Genomic DNA, 14524 nt, shown 5'->3' with positions numbered 1-14524 from the left:
CAAGATTACTATGATGCCTTTAGAGATTTACTTCTTCCATTAGCTTTGAAGACTTACTTTCTGTTCTGGATGTTGTACATTTTCAGTTTGACGCACCTAGTTGTGGATTTGTGTTTTATTCGTCCTGCTTAAGCTTTGGTGTGATTCATACACCGAATGACTGCAGTTCTGGAAGGCTCTCAGCCAGTATTTCTTTGGATACTAGTTCTTCTTCATCTTCTCCATTCCTCCCTTTCAGAATTCCTAGTAAATGTGTGTTAGATTCTCTTCCTTTAACCTACAATTTAATTACCCTTTCATATTTTTAATATCTTTACACTTGTGCTGAAATATTTTCCTTAGGTCTGTCTTACCTTAATTTCCTTTTCATCTGAGTTGGGATTTTTATTTCAGTTACTGTGTTTGTTGTCCCTACGATTTGAGTCTCGTACTTTCCAACCATGCCTACCTTCTCTCTATACTCCGCAGTTCTTACTTTATGACCTCTGTTTCTATCTTTAGCTTTTTGTACATTTTAAAGGGGTTTATTTCTAAGTCTCTTTCATTTTGTTCCATTATTCCAGGCCGTAGTGTGCTAGCCTGGTCTCTCTGCTGTGTCTACATCCTGTTTTCCTGTGTGGTTTGTGATTTTCAGTGTATGTGTGTGTGTAGGGGTGGGGGGTTGCTGACCACATGATTCCCTATGGCCTGGGCTGTGGACGTGGTTTGGGGTCAGCCTCTGCCCCAGAGGTTTCCTTGGTCTTTACTTAATTTGTGTGTTAAACTTCTACAGTAGTTTGTGTTTCTAGAGAAGGTCACAAAAACATTTCTCCCTGAAGTGCTTTTACAAGCTGATCTTGCAACTTCTTCACTGGGAGGTGGAGTGTGTGACTCCTTCCCCCAATTCTGGGCTGTCTGTGACTGGCTTGATGGATAGAGTGTGGCGGGAGTGACGCTGTGTCACTTGCAAGCCTGCCCTTATGACAGTTCAGCTTTCATGTGCATCACCTGGAATGCTCCCTCTTGGGGACCAGTCATCACACAAGAAGTCTGACTAACCTGAGATCACTGTACCCGGAAGAAGCTCATACGATCTGTGCAGAGAGGGAAAGCCCCCTCCCCACCTCTGCAGGAGCACCAAAGCTCTCAGATGTTGAGTGAGGACCTCTTGGCCCTTTTAGCCTCACTCAGCCCAGGTCAGCCACAAGCTAAGTGCAGGGGAGTGAATGACCCTATCCCACGTGGGGCAGAAGAACCACCTAGCCAAGGTTGGCCTGGGTTACCGACTAACCTGGGATCCTGAGCAAATAATTTGAATCCACTGAGTATTCTTGTTCTGATGACCCCTTTGCACTCCTGGTGTAGGCAGATGGCAAAAGGTCTCACTTCCGCAGGGTAGTGGATGAAGCCGTTCAGTGGGTCCTTGTGGGTTAGTTCACTACAATGACTGGAAATGCATCTTCTCTTGTTAGGGCTGAGCTCAACTTTTGGCCCCTCTGGCACAGTGGTTTCTGATCATCATAGGAAGCATAAAAAAAAAAAAATTTCCTCTCTCATACCACCCCTCTGTTCACAAACATATGAAAGTTTTCATTTTTCTATGAAATAAAGGTATTTTTTTTAGTCCAAGATATTTTTATTGAATGAAATCCCATTTTTCTTTACATATCTGCTCCTCAGTCAACCTGAACTATCTCCTCTTCCGTATATAACACTCTGCCTCCTGTCCCCAGAGTTTTGATAATGTTCTTCTCTTTGCATGAAATATCCAACCTCTGGCATTTACATCTAGCCCTAACCCATCTTTTAGGCCCTGCTAAAGCTCTTCCTCTTTTTCTGATAGCCTTTTTTTTTTTTTTTTGATATCCTAAGCAGTAATAGCTGCCTTCCTTGAAGCCCAATATTTTTACCTGTCACTGTTTTGTGATGTGTACCTTCTCAGGATTTTAAAGTACAGTAGTTTCAAGCCAAAGCTGACAAATTATAGCCCAGTGTCTGTATCTGGCTCACTATATGTTTGGGGAAATAAAGTTTTATCGGAACGCAGTCACACTTATTCATTAATATATGGTCTATAGTTACTTTCACACTACAATGTAGAGTTGATTAGTTGCAATGGCAAGTGTATGGCCAGCAAAGCTTAAAATATTTACTATCTGGCCCTTTACAGAAAAAGTTTGGCAATCCCTGGTTTAGAGCATGAAAATTGGATTTTGCATTACCCCTTAACATTTACCAGCTGTGTGATCCACAGTGTGCTGTGAAGGCCAAGTGACAGAAAATAAATGGATTGTTTTGGAATGTATAAAGCATAAAAGCAGAGTGTTACTATTGCTGTTCCTTTTGCCCTAACTTAATGTATATTATGGTTTGCCTGTAACTGAATGAATAGTTTTCATAAGGAATGGAAATGAATTGGAAACACAGTGATGTTATGTCAGATATTATTGCTTTCTTTCTATAACAGTGTATAGATGTGTGGGCAGATGCAAGGGGATCTGGACGTGAGCTTTGTTAAGCAAATGCCTACACTACACATGGAGAAACAGAGAAAAATTTCCCTTTGTAAGCTCTGGTGTGGAGCCTTGACCACAGAATAGGCACAGGTTAGTACGTACCGGCACCCTCTGGTTGTTTGTACAAAATGTCTATCTGAAAATAGCGATTTAGAAAGTGAGGAAGTTGACACTGTCATTTCCATCATGAAATAATCTCTTAGCTTTTGTGTTTTTGCAGAGGCAGATTTTGGAAAATGGAATGTCAAATACGGTTTATCAGTATGATAAGATGAATGCGGGGCCACTGTTACACTCACATACACACACCCGGAAAGCAAAATGTGAGACTACCTGCACCCCGACAGCTCAAAGATGGTGGTTAAGGGACCCCTCTTTCTAGCCAAATCCCCCAGCCAGTGGTAGTTTAAAAGAAGTCATGTATGACTCACCAGGAAATTTAGCTTTTTTTAATCCCTTCTGTGATGTTATTAAATTTTCTTCTAGGAAGGAGACTAGTAAGCTTACAAATTGTTTTCTCCACTGTTTGTGCAGTGAAAACAGCGGGTAGGAGGGGAGCGTGTAAGGAGCCTGGCCTTCCGTAAAGCATCAGGGCCTCTTTAATTAGAGAGAAGCTGTCAGGGAAGATGGACAATGTTCCCTTTGTTAGGGCAACACAGTGTCATTCAAAATCATATTTATTTTTAAACTCAATGTATTTGCACACAACCATGATGAGAAACATTGTTTAGATGATTCATAAGAATTCAGGTAGGAGATGTTTGCTTTCAAAAATGTAACAAACAGTATGACAGACTTTTGAAAACCAAGAGTTGCAAAAAGAGTGCTGTAGAAAGTTCACCGGAACTCTGAAATTTGCTGGTAAATGACTTGCGTTAGCTTGAGGGGAACTATAACGCACTTGGATGCTTTGAATATGAAAATGGCATGAAAACTATTTTCTTCTGACCGTAAAAGTAAATTTTATGACAGTGGATTATTTTAGCTGCTTTTTTGCTCTTTCTCAGGCACCTTTAATTTTAAGTACATTCCTATAACAGTAAAATGACAGATTGTGAAAACTTTTCAATTTCTAGGAATGTTATTGACTCACATTGTTGACCGGCAATTTTATGCAGAAACCACTTGTGTTCTGGGGTAACTCGTGACTGGTCAGCAAGGTGTGAAGAAAGATTGGCATCTTTCTCTCTGAAAGTCACAGCATTCAGGAAATTTTATTTTCTAAGACAAGTGGTCTGTTATGGCTACTCAATACTACACTATTACCTTAACGAAGAATTTTCTTAAGGAAAGTGATTTAGAGGCAGAACCAGTTGAAATCTGATGCAGGTCCCTGTGCACATGAAGTGCCTTTTGCCGTATTTATTTTTGTCCATGCTGTTTTCTTATATGCCACTCTGGATTACCCACTAGGCAAGCAGTCTGTATTCCAAAAGCATCAACAAAATAAGGATGTCAAAAAGGAGACAATTTAGGGGCAGTCAAGAGATGGATAGAAAAGCACTCAGGTAATTTCCATGAAACAGAAAAATGAGGCTCTGTTGGACTTTGTTCCAGATAATCAACTCATGCCGGGCACAGCGACGTTTTTATCAGTGACGGACCACGTAGACAATGGTGGCTCTATAAGAATATAATGGAACTGTCCTGTATAGCTGTGCCATTTTTACCTTTTATGCTCTATTTTTCTGTGCCTTATGGTTAGAAATGTTTAGATGCACAAATCTTCACTATTGTGTTGCCTGCAGTATTCAGCACAGTAACGTGCTGCTCAGGTGTGGAGCCGGGAGCAACAGGCTGGAATACCAGGCCTAGCTGTGAGGCTGCACCATGTAGGTTTGTGTGTTTACACAGCCATGAAATTGCCTAATGACGAATTTCTCAGAAAATATCCCTGTCTTTAAAGAACTCATGACTGCATGTATTTTAGCAGGGTTTTTTTATGCTGAATTATACATTGGGAAAGAGACACCATAATATTTGCAGTGCTTTAAAAGTCACAATAAGGCCTGATTATATGTCACATTGTAACTAGGATGCATCATAGCAGGCCTTTTTTTTTTTTTCCAGTTTTTGTCCGGGGCCAGGTTTGAACCCGCCACCTCTGGTATATGGGGCCAGCGCCCTACTCCTTGAGCCACAGGCGCCACCCATAGCAGAACTTTTTAAGGAAATCAGTGCAGGAAAAAACAGAGCCCTTTCCTATATGGCACTTATGACTTACACAGAATGAGACCCAGAAAACAATTAGAGACCTGACCAATATGTAATTTAGTTATAATGGTGTGTGTTTGATGTTTTATTTTGTTTGACTGTGTCAGTGCTCATGGTGACAGAGTACTTTATTAAATTGTTAAGTATCCATTAGTTCAAAATGGAAGTAATTCACAGTTACTGATTACATGCCACAAGAGATGACCCACACACTGAAAGAAGATGATCAGAGAGTATCTCTCTGCAGTTGAGGTTTGCCTGGCTATCACCAATAGATCAATGACTGTGGGAATAAGCTACGTGGAACCCAGCTAACTGGAGCCTTCAAATAATTGGATTATTTCCCTTGTACTTTTGTTTGATGAAAAAGAAGCAATGTTGTGATCACAACCCATTAATGAGATTTTTTTGAAGCAAGTTCCTGAACATGAGTCTTGAATAGTATATATTAAGCTCAGTGTCCTGGCTATAGTTCCATCTATAGTTCTGCTTAGTGAAAACTATTATTGCTCAACACTACCCTGAAAGCCTCAACCTTTAAAGAAGTATACATATTGTTTTTTATTATTGTTGCCATGAATTGGACAAGCAGATTCAGGAAGTACCATAAAAATTTAGGTAATGAATTTTCTATAACTCTTAGTTCGTTTTACTAAAACTACAGTTTTACTTATTTAACTCCACCCCTTCCATCGGGGTAATTAATTTTCTATGCGTCTGGCCTGACGTCTTTCTCAGGGTAACTACGGCAGCGTTTCTAAATAGGCTTACCAAAGAGATCCGTCGATAAAGCCATATACCTGCCCCAAAGTGTTTTCCTGGGGAAAATCTTCACTCCCCATTTGGAATGTCTCATTAAGTACAAAAGGCTCAGAGGTTGGATTGCTGGATTCTAGAAAGAGTGATCAAGTGAGCGTGGAGAAACCAACATTTGGTGGACACTATGACTTGCCCATTGGTTTGCCTATAGCACTCCATTTAACTTCTCACAAGGACATTCAGAGATACTTGCATTCTTATCATCTCCATGTTCCAGATAAGAGTGCTATTGCTGCATTTTTGCCAACAATATTTAACCTGACTCTCATCATGAAGAATAAATTGCACACATCGTATTTGAGGGACATGCTGCAAACCGACTTTTCAAACAACTGTTTTAAACAATTATTCAAAACTGTCAGTGTCTTGAAAGACAAATTGGGAGATCTAGATGAAAGGAGATGGTTGGCCTTGAATCAAGGCCAGCAGTTTGCTGAAGCTTTTGGTTTCAAGCAGGAGCCTAAGGAATTATCTTTCTATGGTCTGTTGGCCATTTCAGAATTTTGGAAATGTAATGGTCAATTCATTAGAAAGAAACAGTCCGAGTCGTCACTGGTGATAGATGTGGGCTAGCATTTATTTGTAGTCTTAATAGGAGTTCCAGAATATCCATAAAATATTATTATATTTATCTCAAGAGTCTAAGTTATTCATTAGAATTGTAAGGCTGTTAAATCTTAATTACAGCTCCCCTCAATACCGTGGGTTTTCACCCCAGATAAAAAGATGATTCTACAGTAAAAAAAGTTAAATTCAATAAAAAATAGACGAAAGGAGATGAAACACAAGTGATAAAGCAAAAAAAAAATGATTCTTTTTGGATCCTCATTGAAAACAAGAGCAATGAGGAACATCATTTGTACAAAAGGGAACATTAAAGTATGGGTGTAAGTGGAGTAAAAACATACAATCAAGGGAGGTGCTTCTGGCTCAAAGGGTAGGGCGCCAGCCCCATATACCAGAGGTGGTGGGTTCAAACCTGGTCCTGGCCAAAAATTGCCCCCCCCAAAAAAACAAAAAAACCCATACAATCAGGTAAGCAAATATTCTTTAAGCTAAAGGAGGGGTGAAGGGTCCTAATGTTTGCCACTCACTGTCACATGCTGCAGAGGTGTGTGTGTTTGGGTGGGTGGGTTTGGGTGTGGAGAGAGGGGAGGCAGAGAGAGGGAGAGCAAATATGGCCAAATCCTACCAATTGGTGAATCTCTCGGAAGTGTGTATATGGTGGGCATTCCTCTGCATTCAAATTTTTTTCTGGTTTGAAATTTCTCCAAGTAATAAGTTGGGGAAATCCAAAAGAATCCTGAGTTGCGAGATGTAAAGTAAAGAACAGCAAAGTTGAGATTTAAATCCAGGTGTTTCTGCTTTCCCTTTGGTCTCAACACCCTGCACACAAGTTACCTGCCCCCTGACTGAGAAGATGAGCGATCACTCCTGATAAATTGGCTCTAAGCCTGAAGAAGTATATCCCAACTGACAAATGAGTCCATTATAGTAAAAACCACAGGGGTTTGGGAGAGGAACTGGATGCTGCCAGTGCAGTCAGGCCAGGAATTGGGTCTGCCTTCTGCAAGGGTCCCTGTGTTATAGCAGGCACTCCAGTAAATTTGTTGAGTAATTATTTCCTACTACGATGGTCATCAAATACATTGGAAGGCAGGGGTTTTTTTGTGTGTGTTTGTTTGTTTGTTTTTGAGACAGAGTCTCACTTTGTCGCTCTCAGTAGAGTGCCGTGGTGGGTCACCACTCACAGCAACCTCAAACTCTTGGGCTTAAGCAATTCTCTTGCCTCAGCCTCCCAAGTAGCTGGGACTACAGGTGGCTGCCATAATGGCCGGCTATTACATTGGAAGGCATTTGAGCTGAAGAGGAGAAGGGAAGACTATCTAGGAGGAGAAATAGCATGTAAAAAAAAGGCCAGGGAGTTGAGGGATGGGAGGGAAAAATCTCCATTTGTTTGGGTAAAGTTACTCAGCAAATTATCCTTGTGTCTTGCTGCATGACAGTCTGGATGAAGGTCTTGGGGAGATGCCATTTGGGGTCTGTGTTTTTATTCTTCCACATATTGCTCTTACCTCTGCTTCACTCATGCCCACTTTGGAGCAGGAGAAAGAAGTGCTGCTTATTACCAGAGTCAGTTTGGGGTTTAGCATTAAAGCATTGTGAACTACAGTGATGCTGGGGCGTGGTCACTGTAAGGGGCAGAGCTAAAATAAAGCCAGGACTCCAGGAGTATTTCATTTGGCAGCATGCAGTCACTTCCGTTCCAGATGAACCCTTGCCTAAATCTCATTATTTTGCTCTTCTTAACCCATCAAGGAGACAACCGAGGTGTCCCAGAAGAACCCTAGTATGCCGATTGTTAGCATTGCTGGGTTGGTGAAGTTCCTGCAGAAATGTCATCTCCAATGTGTCATTTTGCTAAGTAAGTGCCCTGCTCAATGCCAGCATTGGCTGTCTCCTGAATAAGAATGCTTCTAGAAATCACCATTTTCTGGTCCAACTGTACACCACACATTATATGTTCCGGTCCCTGACTGTAGACAAGAGATGCCCAAAAGACAAGGAAGTTTACCACTGAAGGGAAATAGAAAGTGTTTATGTCATGTCTCTCCTCAGGGCCTCAGTGCCAGACACACGTATTTTAGGATCTAGTGCACTGGATACACAGACATCCATGGACCCCATGGAAAATCCAAGTGGAATTCAGGAATAGAATGAGATGGAAGACTAGTGTTATGTGCAATAAAGGAGCTTTAACTTGTTGCAAGAAACATTTCAGTTTTTACATGAGGAAGGATTTCAAAAAGATTAGAACAATTGATATACGGGTTCCTAGAGAATATTGGAAAATATCCTTTTCAAATATGATGAATTCTCTCCTTTCCAAGATGGATTGAGTTAGTATTAACTTGCCTGAAAACAGGATTAATTCAGATGTCTACTTAAGACACCATTCACATTTGTGTATAGCCAGGTCTGTGTGAGTGGTTCATAGCCTTAAAACATAGGCCAATTTTGCAAATAAAGGGCCCTGCTATGTCACCTTTCTCTGCATCCTTCCTGGGATTGACAAGTGGATTTGGGGTTTTTTGAATAAGCAGGAAAAGAAAAAATCATAATTTAGAAGGAAAAAAACATATTTGGGGGCTATGAGGACCTTGAATACTTAACAGAATAAGAGTTTCTCACCAGTAATTCAATCACTGTTCTCTATGTTGTTAATTCAGTAATTTATACAGTTATATTTTGTGTATTCTCTGGCCAAGTGAATGGTGTGTGTGTGTGAGAGAGACAGAGTGTATGTGTGTTTTTTGCAGATGAAAATGGAAAGAAAATAAAATAAAGGTTATGTTATATTTGGAGTTAATAAGTAAACATTTCATTTGAAAGCACAAAGTGTTTTAATGCAGTGTGCTGTCCAGAGCTGGAATATGATATCTAGGAGAAATGACAAATATTATGAACCTAGGGTATACTTATTTAGAAGTACTTATCATTATTATTTTGACAAACTCCACTTACTAAAACAGCATTTGAGGCAGCTCACATTTAATCAACAAACTACTGAATGCTTCTGTAATGCTTTGCCTAAATTGGTTAAGAGGAGGCATAGAGCATCACATCAATCAAAATTCATGAGGGCCTGTACAATGGATGTGATTGGTAGTAAGAGACAAATCTCTATGGGTTTATTAAGGGTTTCTTATGTTTTGTTTTGTTTTGTTTTCTGTATGTTTTATTAACAGAGGTACGGGACAGATTTTTTTTTTTCTTAAATCAGACTTTTTATTCTTGGGGATTCATTGAGGGTACAAAAAACCAGGTTACACTGATTGCATTTGTTAGGTAAAGTCCCTCTTACAATCGTGTCCTGCCCCCCAAAGGTGTGGCACACATCAAGACTCTACCCCTTCCCTCCTTCTTCCTCCTTCTGCTCTCCCCTTCCCTTACCCCCACCATGTCATTAATTGTCCTCATATCAAAATTGAGTACATAGGATTATGCTTCTCCATTCTTGTGATGCTTTACTAAGAATAATGTATTCCACTTCCACCCAGGTTAATATAAAGACTGTAAAGTCTCCGTTTTTTTAAATTGCTGAATAGTATTCCATGGTGTACATATACCACAGCTTTACTTTTTAAAGATACCAGCTTTGGAAGAGGGAGACAGAGAAAGAGAGAGAGAGAGAGAGAGAGAGAGAGAGAGAAAGAAAGAAAAAAAAATTTCCCTCAGAAGCAATGGGCTGGGGTGCTTATCACCCGTTATGAAAGATTTGAATTCCCAAAGCTCAGGGTTTTTTTTTCTTAAATACAATCTACAATGGGTTGGCCTTCAACTTACTTTGCAGCAACTGGGGCTTGAGAAATGGGTACAAATGGTGATAATCTGCCCATGAAATCTGTTATAGTTCTATGACAGTAACATATAGTCCTTTATCTTTGTACCAGCGATCTCTTGGCTATAAAAATGTGTGGTCAATTTCTTAGTTTACATGTAAAGTAAAATTTCATAACTTTCACAAATCTTATCAATTGCTTTGAGTATTTGCATTTTATTCAGAGAAATAGTTGAGCCAAGCCAGTACATTTTCAAAGTAAAATATTCCCCATGGTATTTACATTTTTACATTTTTGTTAAATTTAAACTGAAAAACTTCCCCCAGGGGAAAATGAGTAAAGGATATTATAAAAAAAGGGAGCTTTTTCTTTTTGCTTGTTTTAATTTTAAGTTCATCCAGTGGCTATTCCCATAGATATACATTTTTTTAAAATACAGATAGACTAGTTTATAGAGAAAGAGGCTATTTTTTACCTATTTTTAGATGGCAAAATTTTATTACAATTCAAGAATGGAGATAGCTGTGAATAACTCATTTAAAATGCAAGACGATGAAAAAAGAGAGAGAGAGACATTTTCTAGTGTTCAAATCATGCAGTTCTTGACCTGAATGCTGCTGAACCCACCACTTGGAAGGGAAGACTAATTTTATGTGGAACATGCCAATATTTAGTATGCAACTTCTTACTAATTCCTAATTACTAAGGTGTCAGTAAACACTGCAAACTAGGCTATTTACATGTTTGATGCTTTTGAAAATACAGATCTCTTCATCCATTAGATTGAATAGATTTATGCATAAGATTATATTCATCTCAGCTTAATGAAAATAAAGATCAAGGGAACCAACTGAAAAAAATCATAGTGTAAGTCAGTGAGTCATTTTTAACTAAAATAAATATCAAATAAGTTCAATGCACCATGACTGATTAAATATACTATGGACAGTGATTTTTTAAAAAAACAATATAAATAAGGTAGCTTCCACTTAGAAGAAAAGCATCACTGATTTCTCAGTCAACTGAGAATACCCCACAGGGGTAATTACAGGCCACTTCTGCTAAACAGGAACTACAAAACCCATCTAAATCAAGTCATCACCCTGCCAATTAAAAAATAAGACAAAGATACAGACAAATATAAGATGACCTGAGAATACCATATGTGGTAGAGGAACTAACACTATCTTCAAAATTCCTTATTCAAAATCTTTTAGTGGGATCCAGAATGGTGGAATGATCTGATTTTCAGGGTTATAAAGTTATGGTTGCTGGCATCTTGTCACCTGGCATTCTTAGTTATCAAATCAAATTAATCAGCATTTACGGAGCATGTAAAGCATTTTATTTCCTTGCTGGGGCACATAGAAGTGAAGGTTGTAAAGGTGAAAAAAAAATGCCAGTAAATTTACAATCTATTTAGGAAGTAAGGCTAAAAATAAGACAAAATAAAGATGTAGATAACACAGATGTAATTTTATAAGATAAGTAGGCCAAGCTCATACTGGAAGAAGTGCCACCAGATAGGACGTGTTTTGTTGCCAAGAGAATTTTGCAAACAGTAATGGTTGGAACTCAAGGAGGGGTAGCTACCCTAGATTAGGGTAGTCTGAAAGGAATCCAGGGCCACGTGGGCTTTGATCCAGTCCTGAGGGACGGTGACATCTAACTGAACACAGAATGCAGAGATCAAGACAGTGCTTGCAAATGATTGCCCCTGGGCCAAACTGGGTCTGCAGATTGGTTTAGATACCGAGAGAAGAAAGAATGGAGTGTACATTTTTAAATGGTTGGAAAAAAATGATCACAGGAAAATAATGCTTTATAACACTGAAAAGTATATGAAATTTAACTTTGAGTGCCCAGAGGCTTATTGGAACATAAGCCTATTTCTTTATGTCTAGGCTGCCTTTGTCCTGCAGTGACAGGGTTGGATAGTTGTGATGGAGACCAAATGGCTCCCAAAGCCTAATATTTACTATCGGGCATTTTCCTGACAAAGTACGCCGGACCTTGGTTTAAGAGAATAATGAGCGATAATGGCGGAAAGGAATGTTGGCAGGCCTATAAATGTACCAAATTTGGGAGATAAAGAGAGGCCACTGAAAGATTTGACTATAGGAGGGAGTCAATTGGCAAATCCTCTCTGTTTTCTAAACTGGTCACCTAGGCTTGCAACATGTGAACAGGAATTTTCAGATTCCTAAGCTCGCAGTGGCTTTCTGCGTGTTGCTGTTGAAACGAGAAGTGGCTTTCCTACAGGAGATGTGACCTGTTACCGTCAGGTTGTCCAGCCCAGCCTCACAGCTGGACTGTGAGCAGCTGACACATTGTGACATTGGTGGACACAACAGTAGCTTGTGTTTGGGACTTCTCTAAGAGTTGTATTGAGTGACTTCTTTGTGGACTTTTCTTCTTTAGATCCCACGATACTATTTTTCTCTTACCTTTCCTACAACAGCTCAGGCATAGATACCAAAAGTGAGGGCTGGGGAAGATTTCTGGATGGGGTTTATATTCACACGAAGAATTAGTAAAAAACCTTCGCTCTTTCTATCGGGTTCGTAAGGCCAGGCCATTAGAGAAAAAGTGGTTCAGGCAAAGGGAACTGCAGCCGGAGTCCAACTGTTAGATCCTCTCCTGTGGGTGTTCTCAGCGGGTTTACCAAGGATGCATTTCAAATGCCAAGCTTACACTCCAATATTCTGGAGCAGCGGGTCAGCAGGCCTGTCTAAGAGGAGAAATCTAAGAAGGGTGTAGAGAAACACACGTGGGAAGAACCTCACAATAAAAAGAAAACAAACTCTGGGAAACGTGGTTAGGAAATATCAGACTCAATTAATAACAGAACCTTCAATGCCTTGGAGAAATCCAATACTAACTAAATCCAAACTGCATGTCGGTGCTTCTAGCCATATTTACTTTCAATTGATTATGTTAAAAGAAAATCTTAGGAGGGAATTATTTCAGAAAAACAAGTCTAGCTAAGAGCTACATTCTTCTAGGTAACGAAAATTAGGTAAACAACATTAATTTCAGAGTTTTCCTTTTAATTAAAAACAGATTTGTTATTTTTTCTTCATTGGTTCATTTGAAAAAAAAAAACTTCTTTGAGAAAAGATGGAAACTGTCAGTAGGAAGGGTAGAGTTGAGATGAAGTTAAGGGAGAATGTTACTATATAGGAAAATATATAATATTTTAAAAATGCAATTTTAAATCATGCATAACTTGTCTTGGAGTTCAGCCCAGATAAGTATCAGTAGAGTCAGGGAAAATGACGAATTCTGGATTAGAACTATGTGAAGGTTTGAAATAGCATTAAGCTCAAGCCTTGGGAATGCAAACTGGATGACATTTTGGAATGATCTACTATCCAAAAGGAGGGAAATGAAGCTTAACCCCATATGAGAGTATTTCCAAATAAATATCCACCTAAAAGGACGTAGCCACGGGTGTGCTCAGAGCAGATACAGACGTACACATGGACTGAGAGACACCTGCTCTTGGAGATGTAAAAGCTCTTAGGCAAAGCTGTAACAGTACAATGGTTTCTAGAAAAAACAATTCCTATTCTGGCTCAGAGTATTAAAAAAATGACTTTCCCATAACATTTTCTAATGGATCTTCCAGTCACATTCTCCTATGGAAGCATAATTTATGTAGTGGTTGACAAGTAGAGTTTTATGATATCTGGAATTCATTTAAAATCTTCAGATTGGAAAAATGGAGATCCAATTAAAACTTTAATAAATGACTTTGTGTTGCATATAAATATATTAAATTAATATGTGTGCAGGATGAAATTGGGAAAGTTATGAGAGTCTGCATGCTAATTCTATTTCTATCAGGGAATTAACTGTATGTTATAAGAATTACTTGGAAAAGCGGCTGTTTAGGATGAAGCAAAACTGAATTTAAATAGCAAATTTTAGGCTATGACTTTTCATAACTCATGAAGCCTTAGCCTTAAGGCAAGTTGAGGTCTCACTTGTAAGAGACAGAGCCAGTCTCTGAGGATCTTGCCATGAAGGGAAGCAAGGCTTCAGTTGGAGGTGAGATACGGCCGGGACAGTCTTTGATGGAAGCCCGTTCTCATGAGCATGGTACCTGCTTGCTTGGGATGTGCAGTGTCTTTACTAAAGCACGAGCAGGGGTTGAACATTATAGAGTGACTGTAACTTTCTTGTATGCTCGGATAGATTGAATGTATCTTTTCTCCACAAACCTAAACACTTACCCTACACTTTGTATTCTAGTGGGTATCCTAGGCAGGATGCATACTTACCTTAGGTTTGCCTGGGATCACACTAAGACAACAACCGGTCTGAAGGGTGCCGAATGACAGATATTGGGCTCCTAACATACTGGGAAGCTGTGTGTAGTAGTTTAGATGGTAGATCCAGAAGTCCCTGGGTTCAAATCCCTGTTCCCTTAATTGCCAGCTGGGGATGATTAACACCTACATGGATGTTGTGAGAATCAAATGGGATATTGCATTTAATTTCAGGATGCCTCCGTCTGGTATTATTATTTTTGGAATCAGAAGCTCTTGGCTTTAAGTCACATAACTATCGAGAGCTGGAGAATTATGTTACACCTATGGCATGGGCTAAGCTATATATTAAATTTTTAAACAACAGGTTTTTTTTTTT

General features: G+C 39.3%; 1 non-coding gene across 1 annotated transcript; it reads left to right on the top strand.

The window, feature by feature from the left end:
- Window positions 1-5933: 5933 nt before the first annotated feature.
- On the top strand, window positions 5934-6070 carry LOC111723321. The gene has a single exon (XR_002771892.1). It is a non-coding gene; the product is annotated as a small nucleolar RNA SNORA2/SNORA34 family (small nucleolar RNA).
- The last annotated feature ends 8454 nt before the right edge of the window (window positions 6071-14524 follow it).

This window comes from Otolemur garnettii, unplaced genomic scaffold, assembly GCF_000181295.1.
Source record: "Otolemur garnettii isolate 467f Iridium unplaced genomic scaffold, OtoGar3 scaffold00010, whole genome shotgun sequence".
In the NCBI taxonomy this organism is placed as follows: Eukaryota; Metazoa; Chordata; class Mammalia; order Primates; family Galagidae; genus Otolemur; species Otolemur garnettii.
The sequence above is the reverse complement of the archived record's forward strand: the minus strand, read 5'-3'. Positions and strand labels throughout refer to the sequence as shown.